Here is a 13,281-nt window from a genome sequence, read left to right on the forward strand (position 1 = left end):
CTGACATGGGTCTTGACCTCATGACCCTGATATCATGACCAGAGCTGAAACCAAGAGTTGATGGTGCAACCAACTGAGCCACCCAGGAGCCCTGAAAATATACTTTTAGATTTAAAGATACAAGTAGTTTAGGGGGTGGGGGGTGAAGGGGGGCACTGCACCTGAGTGGCTCAGTCCATTAAGTGTCTGCCTAAAGCTCAGGTCATGATCTCAGGGTCCTGGCATTGAACCCCACATCAGGCTCCTGCCTAGTGGGGATCCTGCTTCCCCCACCCCCCCCCCCCCCGACTTGCTCATGCTCTCTCTTTTTGTCAAATAAATAAATAAAATCTTTCAAAAAAGACACAGGTAGATTAAAAATAAAAGGATGGAGAAAGGATATCGTAAGGCAATAAGGTAAGAAAGCTGGAATGGCTATACAAATAACAGACAAAATAGATGTTAAGACAAAAATATTTTATTTTATAAAAATAAAAGGGCCAATTTATCAAGAAAATATAGTCATTATAAACTTCTCTATAACAAATGGGATTTGTCCCAGGAATACAAAGCCAGCTAACCATCCACATGTCATTTAGGATAACATCATATCAAAAGAATAAAGGACAAAACCACAGGCTATTTCAATAGACTGAGAAGAGGTATTTAACAAAATTTAATAACCCTTCATTTTAAGAATACTCAACAGTGTAGGAATGGAAGGGAACTTCCTCAACATGAAGAAGGCAATCTATAAAAAAATCCATCCACAGCCACCATCATCCATAATGGTGAAGATTAAATACATTCCCATAAGATCAAGAACAAGACAAAGATGTCTGCTTTTGCTGCTCATATTCAACATTCTACTGGAGGTTCTAGCAAGGGCAATGGGCAAGAAAAATAGGTAAAAGATGTACAGATTGGAAGGGGAAAAGTAAAACCATCTGTATTTACATGACATGTCTTTGTATATATAGGAAATCCTAAATAATTGAATAAAATACTCTTAGATCTAATAAGTAACTTCAGTAAACTTTCAGGATATGACATCAGTATACAATAACAAACTGTATTTTACAGTAACAATGACAATACCAAAATGAAATTAATAGCATCAAAAGCTAAATTTCTTAGGAATGATTTTAACAAAAGCAATGTAAAACTTGTGTTCCAAAAAAACACAATGTTGAAAGCAGTTAAAGAAGACTTAAATAAGTGGAAAGATATCCTTGTTCATGGATCAAAAGACTTAATATTGTTAAGATGGGAATATTCCCCCAAAATGATCTACAGATTCAACACAATCTCTTTCAAAATCCTGTGTCTTTTTTTTCTATTCAGAAATTGACAAACTGGTCCTGAGATTTATATGGAATGTGCCCATAAAAGCCCGTCTCCAAAAAAATTCTTGAAACGAGAAAAAACAAAGCTAGAAGACATACACTTCTCAATTTCAAAACTTACTGCAGAGTTTGGGCGCCTGGGTGACTCAGTCAGTTAAGTGTCTGACTATTGATCTCAGCTAAGGTCATGATCTCAGGGTCACGAGATTGGCCTGGTTAGGCTCCATGCTCCATGCAGAGTCTGCTTGAGTATTCCTCTCCCTCTGCCACTCCCCCTGGTCACTCTCTCTTTCTTTCTCTCTCAAATAAATAAATAAATCTTTGTAAAATAATCTTTACAAAGCTTTAGTAATCAAAATTATGTGATATTGGCATTAAGAATGGACATACAGATAAGTAGAGCAGAACTGAGAAAACAGAAATCAATCTTTTCATTTATTGTCAATTGATTCCTGACAAGTGTTCCAACATAATTCAATAGGTAAAAAATAACTTTTGGGGGGCACCTGGGTGGCACAGTTTGTTGGGCGTCTGCCTCCGGCTCGGGTTGTGATCCTGGGGTCTGGGATTGAGCCCCGCATTGGGAATCCCAGCTCAGTGGGGAGTCTACTTCTTCCTCTCCCTCTTTGTGCTCACTCCTCTCTCTCAAATAGATAGATAATAAATCTTTAAAAAATAAAAAAAAAACTTTTTCAACACATGGTGCTAGAAAACCTTATATCCACAAGCAGAAGAATGAAGACATACTCCATCCTTATACCATACTTAAAAGTTAATTCAAAATGGAGTATGGACTAAGGTAAGAGCTAAACCCCAAACTACAAAAAAAAAAAAAAAAAAAAGGAATAAATAATAAATTTTAATGATCCTGAATTAGGCAAAACTTTCTTATATACACATCCCAAAGCCACAATGAACAAAAGAAAAAAACAGATAAACTGGATTTCATCAAAATAAAAACCTTGTCCTCCAAACTATACTATCAAGGAAGTGATAAGGTCAATTCACAGAATGGGAAAAAATTCTTGTAACTCACATGTCTGATAAGGGACTTGTATCCTGAATGTATAAAGAGCTCTTACAGCCCAATAATGAAAAGATAAATAACCCAATTAAAAAAAATGGACAAAGGATCTGAAAAGGCATTTCTTCAAAAATTGTACGTAAATGGCCAATAAGTACATGAAAAGAGGCCCGATACTATTAGTCAAAGGGAGAGATGATTCAAAACCACAATGAGATGTCATTTCATACTTGCTAAAATGGCTAAATAGTAATGATAATAAGAAGAAAGAGGAATAGGGGAAGAAATGTAATAACTAATGTTGCCAAAGCTGGCAAAGATATAGCAGGAATGTAAAATGCTACTGGAAATCTAAAATGAGTCAGTTTGGATTTCTCAAAATGTGAAACACAGTATTACCACATGACTCAGCAACTCTACTCTCAGATACATACCCTCTGATGTTTCAAGAACACATTTTGCATTGTGCAGGTTTCCCAGACTAGAACTGAGAAGATGAGACATTTAGGAAGAGTCCTGGCAATTGATAAGAAGGAGCCTTTTAATTATATCCTCATTGTTCAGTTGAAACAAATTCGTCCTTATGTGTGTTTACATTGTAATACAATCCACATGATAATTATCAGTTTATTTAATTCCTTGAGAAAGATCAATTGAGAAAGTTTCAGGGCACTGTAGGGCACTGGATACTTACCCATCCATTGATGTACATAGAAAGAGTTATGTTTTTGTTTTTTTGTTTTGTCAGAGAGAGAGAGAGAGACAGAGAGAGACAGAGAGAGTAGGGGAGGGGCAGAGAGAGGGACAGAGAATCCAAAGCAGGCTCCATGATCCTGAGATCATGACCTGAGCAGAAATCAAGAGCCAAATGCTTAACCAACTGAGCCACTGAAGCACTCCTACATAGAAAGAGATTTTAAAGGTAAAGGGAAAAAGACCAGCTCTCACTTGCAAGACAAAGAATGAAAGGAATTATTCTGGAATTATAGGTCAGCAGCAAGCTACTGAAATGTGTCATGCTTTTGGTCTAATTATCCAATAACTGTATGGGCAGTAGAAACCCGGCCTGCTCTGACCTTTGGTGCCAGGTGCCAAGAATCCTTGCTATCCTTGTCCTCTGCCCTTGGAAACCCATCTACTCACACAGTCCAGTGGTGGGGGAGGAGTGACCTGCTGTCCTCTCCCCAGTGGATCCCTTATAATTTAAGTGACCATATCCGGTCCACCCTCATGGGACTAATTAAGGGTGGTGCACCCAGCAGAGGGATCATCCATTCCCCTAGGGCTCCAGCTGTGCATAGCTGGAAGCAGAGTTTTGGGGGCTTGGTCCTCTTCCCTTTCACCCTCAGTTTTGTTTCCCGAAGGCAACTTTTTTTGTCTTAAGAGAAGCTGCAAAAGAAACGAGGGCTGACATGGACTCCCTACTCTGTACCTGCGTGCATGATGGTTAGAAAGTCCACTCTCTCCCAGAACAGGTTTCAAACAAAATGATGAGCACCTGTTTCCTTCCTTCCCAGAGTGTCTGGCAGTAATTGACTTTACCAGAAATTATTTGTGCAGTACTTTTGGGACCGACAGAATTAGCTGCTTGCCCCTGAGCTCCTGTTACTTTTTCATAGCTGAACTTTGTATTTTTTGTTTCTCCCCAGGAAGAAGAACAAGAAAGCAGAGCTAGAGAACTGGCCAGTGCTGTCCAGAAACATGATTTGCTTTCCAAGCCCATAGCTAGCAATTAAGCTGGATGGCCTTGGATGGAGTTCTGGCAGACGATACCCCTAAATTGAAAGGCTGCATCCCACGCTGGAGTGAAGTCAAGAGCTTTGACCCTGCTTTCAGGACAGGAGAGCTGAACTCTGTTCCTGCTCCCCAAAGTCAACTTTCCACTGCTCAGAGAAACAGAGGGGGCTGCTGAATTGTTTCATCAACTCTGGAAGAGTCCCAAACGTGATTCCCTCTTGAAAGCCACAAGATCAGACCTGTTTCTGGGGTATATCCTGAACACTCAGCTCAGATATAAGAGAAAGGCTCTTACAGGGAGGTAGCTTTTTGATAATTGAAGCAACTTGGAGAGGATTATGTCTTTTTTAAAGTTTATTTTGCTTATTGAGATATAATTCATGTATTGCATTACACTATTTTCAGGTGCACAATGTAGTGATTGGTATTTGTGTATATATTCCCAAATGATCACCGCACTAAGTCACACTAAGTTAGTACGCATCAGCACACATACCTACAAATCTTTTTTCTCGTGATGGTAATCTTTAAGATTTACTCTCTCAGCAACTTTCAAATTACAGTGCAGTACTATTAACTGTAGTCACTACATCCCCAGGACTTATTATTTCATAGCTAGAAGTTTGTACCGTTTGACCACCTGCACCCTGCACCCACTTTGGCTCTCCCCCACCCAACCACTACCAATAGCAATCACAATCTATTCTCTGCATCTATGAGTTCATGTTTTTATTTTAGATTTTAGAAATAAGTGAGATTATATGATATTTATCTTTCTCTGAGTTATTTCACTTGGCATTATGTCCTCAATGTCCGTCCATATTGTCACAAACGGCAAAATGTACTTCTCTTTTTATGAATGAATAATGTATTCCTGTGTGTGTGTGTGTATGTGTGTGTTTGTGTACACACTACATTTATCCATTCATGTGTGGATGGACACTTAGGTTCCTCCATGTCTTCTATTATAAATAATGTTGCTGTAAATATGGGGTGCATATATTTTTTTGAGTTACTATTTTCATTTCTTTCATATAAATACCCAGAAGTGGAATTACTGGATCGTATTGGAGTATTATCTTTAATTTTTAAAAGAATCTTCATGCTGTTTTCTGTAGTGGCTGCACCAATTTACATTCCCACCATCAGTACACAAAAGTTTCCCTTTTTCCACATCCTCACTTGTTATTTCTGGTCTTTCTGAAAATAATCATTCTAATAGATATAAAGTGATATCTCATTGTAGTTTTGATTTGCATGCCCCCGGTGAATAGTGATGTTGAGCACCTTTTCATATACCTGTTGATCATCTCTATGTCTTCTTGAAAAATGTCTATTTGGATCCTCTGCCCATTTTTTTTATGGCATTGTTTAGTATGTTTTGCTATTTAATTCTGTGAGCTCTCTCTGTACTTTGGATACTAACCACTTATCAGATGCTTTGTAAATATTTTCTCCCATTCAGTACATTATCTTTTCATTTTGGTGATGGTTTTCTTTGCTGTGCGGAAGATTTTTATTTTGGCTTTCCACTTATTTATTTTTGCTTTTGTTGCCTTTTCTTTTGGAGTCAAATCCAAAATATCATTGCCAAGACTGATGTCAAGGAGCTTAGAACCTATTATTTTCTTCTAGAAGTTTTATGGTGTAAACATTTATGATGAAGTCTTTAATCCATTTGGGATTGTGTCTTAATGTTGTTAAATGAATTTGTGCCCATGATTCTTAGTCCAAGGTCATTATAGAACCACCCAGGTAAGAGAGATTTTACTCAGTTAAGATATTCTCTGTGGGAAATAAGAAAAGACTTCTGGGACACAAGAAAGCAAAGGCAAAGGTGAATTTAGAGGTCTAGACATTATTTCTACCTTCTCCCCACTCGTGTTGTGGCCTAACCAAAGTTGAATTTGGTTTGAGAACTAAGAACATGCAAGGTTTGTAAAGCCCTTAAACAAAAGTCATGAACTGTCAGTGCAGTTTCTTGTGATATAATTGACATAGCTCTGAGGACCAAGATGAGTGGGGTACCAAGAATGGTGCTACTTTGTCGGGTACTACTTTTTACTCTGACATAAGTCTTATTGTGTGGAGAAGGTGACTGGTTTCTGTGATCAATAGAAAACTAGAAAGCTGGAGAAATCATCCACAGATAACCTGCATTTGCTCCATCTGGGGCAGCCAGCTTCATTCCATTGAGTTCAGTGTTGGTGTGCATACACACACTGTGTGTGTGTGTGTGTGTGTGTGTGTGTGACAAAAGAAAAAGAAAAGGACTGAGGATGTGATCTTTTTACAACATTATGTCCACTTGCAATGGAGTACCCATATCTACACACCCAAACTGGATCTCATTCTACTGAGAAATATGTTAAATGATGTGATTCTGGTGTAATTGAGTCCCTTTGAGAAATGTCTATATTCTGCTTACCCAACAAAAAAGAAGAATCATTTAGTTAATTTTAAGAGAAGGGAAAAAGACAGGTTTGGGAAAGTTAAAAAGAGCTCCTGTCAGGGGTGCCTGGGTGGCTCAGTCAGTTGAGAGTTTGCTTTCAGCTCAGGTCATGATCTCGGGTCCTGGGATTGAGCCCAGCATTGGACTCCCTACTCAGTGGGGAGTCTGCTTCTCCCTCACCCTCTCCCTTTGCCTCTGCCTTCTTCTCTCTCTCAAATAAATAAAATCTTTAAAAAAAGGAGAGTGGGAGAGAGCTCCTATCAGAGTAAGTTGTAAATACCTCTGGGTGTAAGTGGGATGGATTTCCTTATCAGCATTTCCTCAAGCAAAGCTCCAGAGTTTGATTCAACAACTATTGACTGAATGACCCTGTCACAAAGATGTTGTCCAGAACAAGAAGGCAAAAGGAGGAAGTCAATAGAGGAGAAATGAGGTGAAAGAACACAAAGGAAAAGCATGATTCTCCCCACCAAAAACCAAACAAACAACAAACAACAAACAAAAAAAAACCCTGCTTTGTTTGGTATTATTTTCTTTAACTCCAAAAGCCACGACAAAAAAAAAAAAACAAAAGCCACGACAAATTCAAATGGCAAACCCTAAGGTGAGTACTCTGAGATATTAAGAAGGAAAAGAGAAAAGTTTTGCCTTACATTAGTCAGGACAATTTAGGTTCTGCCGCTGTAGCAAATAATCCTGGAACTTCAGTGGCTCAACACAGCAAGTTTACGTCTCACTCACATTATGGTCCAATGTGGTTTGGGAAGCCCTTCTTTGTCACACACCAATGCCATCTCAGGCATGTGGACTCCGAGATCACAATGGCAGGAGAGGGAGTGTGGAAACATTATTCCCGCATGTATTTGCCTCTGTGTAGAAATCACGTATCATTTCCATTCATGTTCTAGAAAAATTTGTCTACATGTCCTCATCCAACTACAAAGGAGGCTGGGAAAAGTGACCAACTTGTATGTTCAAAAAGACGAGATGATCTTGGAGAACACATAGCAGAATCTACTACACCTCTGCAGTAGCTCTAATTAGACTCAAGGTGCAACCCTGTTAGTGATCATCCACCCATGGCTGAGTGTTGATTCATAAACATCCTCCTGTGGGACCTGAGCACCCGAAGCGAAGGAGACTCTATAGAATGTCGCAAGGCAGTGGTGGGACAAGAATAAAGCCGTTTCCTGCAGGTATCTTCATAAGTGCAACTGTTCAATAGTCCACTGAGCGTTGGAGAGGCTTGTGAAAAACCTCTAAACATGAACTGAGCCAGATTAGAAAGGTAAGAATGGCTGGTATGAGGTACTTAAATGTGTAAAATTGTGGTCCAAAACTTGCCTTAGTGTAATTGGTTTTGAAAAGGACACCAAAATTCACTCATGGTGGGTGCAGCAAGATGCTAGGTGGGGCTTTCCCAGTTGACTCTGATTTTGGGCAGACATCACAAATTTAAGGACAGTGAATGACAGTGCCCTCCTGGTCTATCCAGAGGTGTTAGACAAAACCCCTGCAGGACTTCCATGCCACAGCCCCTAGCAGCCAAGAGAAGAGGCACTTCAGCCCTACCACCAGAGAGAGTGCTCTAAAAGGACAACTCAGAGGGGTAGCTTGTCTGCCAGCTGGATAATTAACATTTGACATCCCCCCCCTGCCCCTGGCTGAAGGTGTGGGGAGCTGAAGAATTATCCTTCCCACAGCAGCCTTGGTGTTGGGATGTAGAAGAGTTTAAACAAATCTTGAGAGAACAAATGGGACATTTCTCCATTGGGATTCAAAGATCAGCCTGGTGCCTGACCGTCAGCAGAATATCATTGGCAGCGGGAGGTCAGCTGGGACCATTGGGATGGCAAGAAAGTGGGCATCTGATTCCTCATGAACCAGGTGACTTACACTGAAAGGACTGGCTGTGAGGTGCTTCACCACATTGGGCAAGGTTTGAGGGGGTCCAGAGAAGGCAATTCGTGGGAGTCCCGGTGGGGCTGCAGGGGAGGGGAGCCTGTCCCTCAAATTCACCAGAATGCCTCGCCCAGAAGGAGCTAGTGCTTTGGCATCACGTAGAAGAGAGGGCACTCCACCATTTGGAGACAATTTCAGAGGACACCATCTGAGTTAAGATCTGTCCTCCTCCCCTCCTCTCTCCTCCCCTGCAAACCCGATGAGGAGAAAGACAGGAGGACACAGAAACAAGGAGAGAAAAGTAGACCTTGTCCCCCATCCCACCGCCGGTCAATAGACTCACAGGATGTAAACTAGAAGTGGAGAGGTTTGAGCTGGATTTGAAATTAAAGTTGTGATATTAGATAATAAAATATATTTTAGTGAGGGGTAAGACACATGTAGGTTCACATCACCACAGAGACAATCAGGCTCTGTCTCGCTTCAAGTGTCCCTTTGTCACACCCTCCTGGAAGCCACAGATCTAATCCCTGGAACCCACAGATTTCTCCTTGGCCACAGATTTGCCTTTTTTTTTTTTTTTAACATGCCACATCCATGAAAAAAATGTAATCTTTGGAGATTCATTTTTTTCACCCAACATGCTGCTTTGAGATTCATCCAAGGTACTGCGTCTCAGTAGTGAACTGAGAAGTATTTAACTTTCTGCATGTACAACTATTTACGTATCGATTGGGCCTGTGCCCATTATCACTTTATTACCTGTCAGCCCCCAATTGACCATTCATCACCTGCTCTGCGTCACGGCCAGGGGAAGAACGTCAAGCTCCATCAGTAGTGGGAGCTGGAGGGGCATTGCCGGAGGGTCCTGGGTCCACCTGCCACCCCTTCTGTTTTCCTCACTCGTGCTGCGACATCACTGAGCAGTGTGGGTGTGTGAGACATCTGTCGAGCCCCACACAAGCCCTGCACTCAGAGTGAGCAGTCTTTCAGTGACCTTGCCGGCCTCAGGCCCACGGTGGCACTTCTGCCATCCCCCGGGCACCCCCACATCAGCAGCCACTCTCCTGCGGACCAAAGTTTATTCCCTCAAGCTCCATCAGGGTGGACACGATGTGTTCCAGACCTCATTCCCCCAGACTTGTGCTGATGCTACCTCAGGTCTGTCCACCAGCCTCGGGTTGCCATGTCCCAGACACAGGCAACCGGGAGAACTTTGCCATTGGCTGGTACTACACCTTCTTTAATGACATCTGCACCCCAGCTGGAGGAGGGCCCCCTTCCAACTCTGTCTTCCTATTCTTTTTTGGCCCTAAGATACTTCTGATGTTCTTTTCACATTTTTTTGTAGATACTCTCTTATAGCCAAATAATTCTTTAAATTAAAATTTCCCCTTTAAAATTACTGTGTGGTTTCCATCTTCTGATTGAACCCAGACTGGTACTAGTTGAAGGTCATTGAGGTTTGTTTGTTTGTTTTCCAGATATTGATGATATCCCGGCATCGAGCCCCACACCAGGCTCCCTGCATGGAGCCTGCTTCTCCCTCTGCCTGTATCTCTGCCTCTCTCTCTCTCTCTCTGTCTCTCAAGAATAAAGAAATAAAACCTTAAAAAAAAAAAAAAAAGAATCATCAGGCAATATTTGTGTGGATATATTTTTGCACTTTTGCCTTTGTTCCATTGATCTATCACTTTGCCAATATTACGTTGTCTTCATTCCTGTAACTTTATATTGATTCATAAAATTGAGTAGTGTAACTCCTCCAACTTTCTTTTTCAAATTGCTTTGGTTATTCTAGATCATTTGACCTTCCATATAATTTTATAATCAGTTTGCCTGTATCTATAAAAAAAATCTTGCTTGGATATTGATTGAAATTGTGTTAAACTTCTAAATCAATTTGGGGAGATTTGCTGATTTGAGAATATGTTGATTTTTTTGTATCAATTAACATGCTATGCGTTTCCAGTTATTTAATTATTTTTAATTTATTTCATAAGTATTTTGTAGTTTTCAGTGTATGAAACATTGGCATGTTCTGTTGATTCACCCCTAAGTCATTCTTTTTTTGAAAGAAACTATTGTAAATGATAGTGCTTTTTAATCTTTGGTTTTGAATTGTTTATTTGCTGGAGATTTGATTTTGGTTAAAGTCATCTATTAGCCCTAGGATTTTTTTTTTTTTTTGTAGCTTTCTTTCTATACAGAAAATCAAGTGGGATAAGGACAATTTTATCTCTTCTTTTCCAAACTGAATGCATTTTATTTCTTTTTCTTGCATTGTTGTACTGGTGAGAACTTTCAGTACAAGCTTGAATAGGTTGTGAAAGCAAACATCCTTGCTTTTTTTTTCCCCCAATGCCATGGAGAAAGCAGTGTGTCACAACCAAGAATGACTTTAACTACATTTCTTTTTTTAACTATAGTGAGAAAGTTTGTTGAGAATTTTTATGATGGGTGGGTGATAAATTGTCAAATGCTTTTTTGGAATTGATTAATTATGTGAATTTTCTTCTTCAGACTGTTAATATGGAGGGTTATATTGAAAGATTCTTGAATACTAAACCAGTTTTGCCTACCCAGGATACCTTAGCTATGGTTTATTGTAGCTATGGATTGCTGGATTCAGTTTGCCAATATTTTCTTGAATATTTTTGTGTCAATGTTTATAAAGAGTTTTGGTTGACAATTTTCTAATGTTTTGTTTGGTTTTGGTATTAGGAAGATTCTTGCCACATAAAATAACTCTGGGAAACGAACTAGGGGTGGAAGGGGAGGTGGGTGGGAGGTGGGGGTGAATGGGTGATGGGCACTGATGGGGGCACTTAATGGGATGAGCACTGGGTGTTATTCTATATGTTGGCAAATTGAATACCAATAAAAAATAAATTTATAAAAAAATAAAATAACTTTGAAAGTGTTCCCCTCTCTCTGTGTGTCTCTCATGAATAAATAAATAAATAAAATCTTAAAAAAAAAGAAAAGAAAATGTTCCCTCATCTTCTATTTTCTGAAAGAAATTGTGTAAAAGTTGGTGGAGGGTTTTTCTTCTTTAAGTGTTTGGTAGAATTAGACAGTGAAACATCTGATTCTGGAGATTTTGCACTTGGATATTTTAAACTACAAATTCAATTTATTTAATTGTATTTGTAATTCAGCTTATCTATTTCATCTTGGATATATTTTCATAGCTTGTAGGTTTTTTTTAGAATTTGTTCATTCCATTTAGGTTGCCAAATACATGACTGTGTGGCTATCCATAGTATTCTCTTCTCATCTCTTTAAGATATGCAAAGTCTGTAGTGTTATTATTTATTTCATTCCTGATTTTGTAATTTGTGTCCTCTCTTTTTTTCTTGATCAGTGTTGCTCAGGGTTTATCAAGCTTATTGATCTTTTCAAAGATCCAACTTTTGGTGTTGTTAATTTTTTCTATTGTTTTCCTGTATTCAGTATAATGAATATAATCATTTTTTGTACTTTATCTTTATTATTTTCTTCCTCTTCTTGCTAAAGTGGAAATTTAGATTGCTAATTTGAGATGTTTTCTTTTTCTAATACTTAGAACTTAATACTTTATATTTCCCCCTAAGCACAACTTTGGTCCCTCCTACAAATTTTGATAGGTTGCATTTTCCTTCAGTTCAAAATACTCTTTAATTTCCCTTGAGACTTCCTGTTTTAGACAGAGATTATCTAGAAATGTGCTAATTTCCAAGTGTTTTGAGATTTTTCCCTATTACTTTCTGTTATTAATTTCTAGTTTAAATCCATTATAGAAAATGTATTTTGTATAATTCTTTTATTTTTTTGTAATGTTTGCTATATGACTTAGGATATGGTCTATCATGGAAAATATTCCATGTGTACATCAAAATAATACATATTCTGCTGTTATTGGGTGTTCTGCTATAATCGTCAAATAGATCCAGAAATTATCAATGAAATGGTATTGTTCAGTTCTCTGTCCTTAAGTTTTTGTTTACTTGTTTTATCAATACCTGAGAGGAGAATATTAAAGCCTCCAGGTACAAGTGTGGATTTATCTATTTTTTTCTTTTGGTTGTCAGTTTTTACTTTGTGTATTTTGAATTTCTGTTGTTAGGTGCGTACACATTTAAGATTGTTACATCTTTTTAGTAAATTTATACTTTTAATCATCATTGATATTGTCTTTATCCCAGTAATTTTCTTTGCTCTGAAGTCCACTTAAGTTGATATTTATACAGGAAATCCAACTTTCCTTTAATTCTGATCATATATTTATATCTAACTTTTATTTGCGATATGTTTGTTGTAGAGGGAATATAGTTGGGTCATTATTTTAAAAATGTATTCTAATAACCTTGGCCTTTTAGTAGCTATATTTATACATTTTACAGTTAATATAATTATTGATATGTTTAGATTTATGTCTACCATTTTATTACTTGCTTTCTGTTTGCTTCTCAGTTTTTTGTCCCTTTGTTTTCCTTTTCTTTCCCTCTTTTGGGTTAAACAATTTCATTCTTCTATTTTCATTTCAATTTGTTTTTTAATGAATGGGAAATATCAGAAAGGGAGACAGAACATGAGAGACTCCTAACTCTGGGAAACAAACTAGGGGTGGTAGAAAGGGAGGTGGGCGGGGGGGGGGGTTGGTGACTGGGTGACGGGCACTGAGGGGGGCACTTGATGGGATGAGCACTGGGTATTATTCTATATGCTGGCAAATTGAACACCAATAAAAAATAAATTTATTAAAAATGAATAAATAAATAAAATCTTAAAAAAATAAAATCTTTATGTTAAAAAAATAAATTTGTTCTTTGTTTTAGTGGTTGCCTAAGGCATTAAAA

The sequence above is a fragment of the Canis lupus genome, chromosome 10 (genome assembly GCF_011100685.1).
Source record: "Canis lupus familiaris isolate Mischka breed German Shepherd chromosome 10, alternate assembly UU_Cfam_GSD_1.0, whole genome shotgun sequence".
NCBI classification, from domain to species: domain Eukaryota; kingdom Metazoa; phylum Chordata; class Mammalia; order Carnivora; family Canidae; genus Canis; species Canis lupus.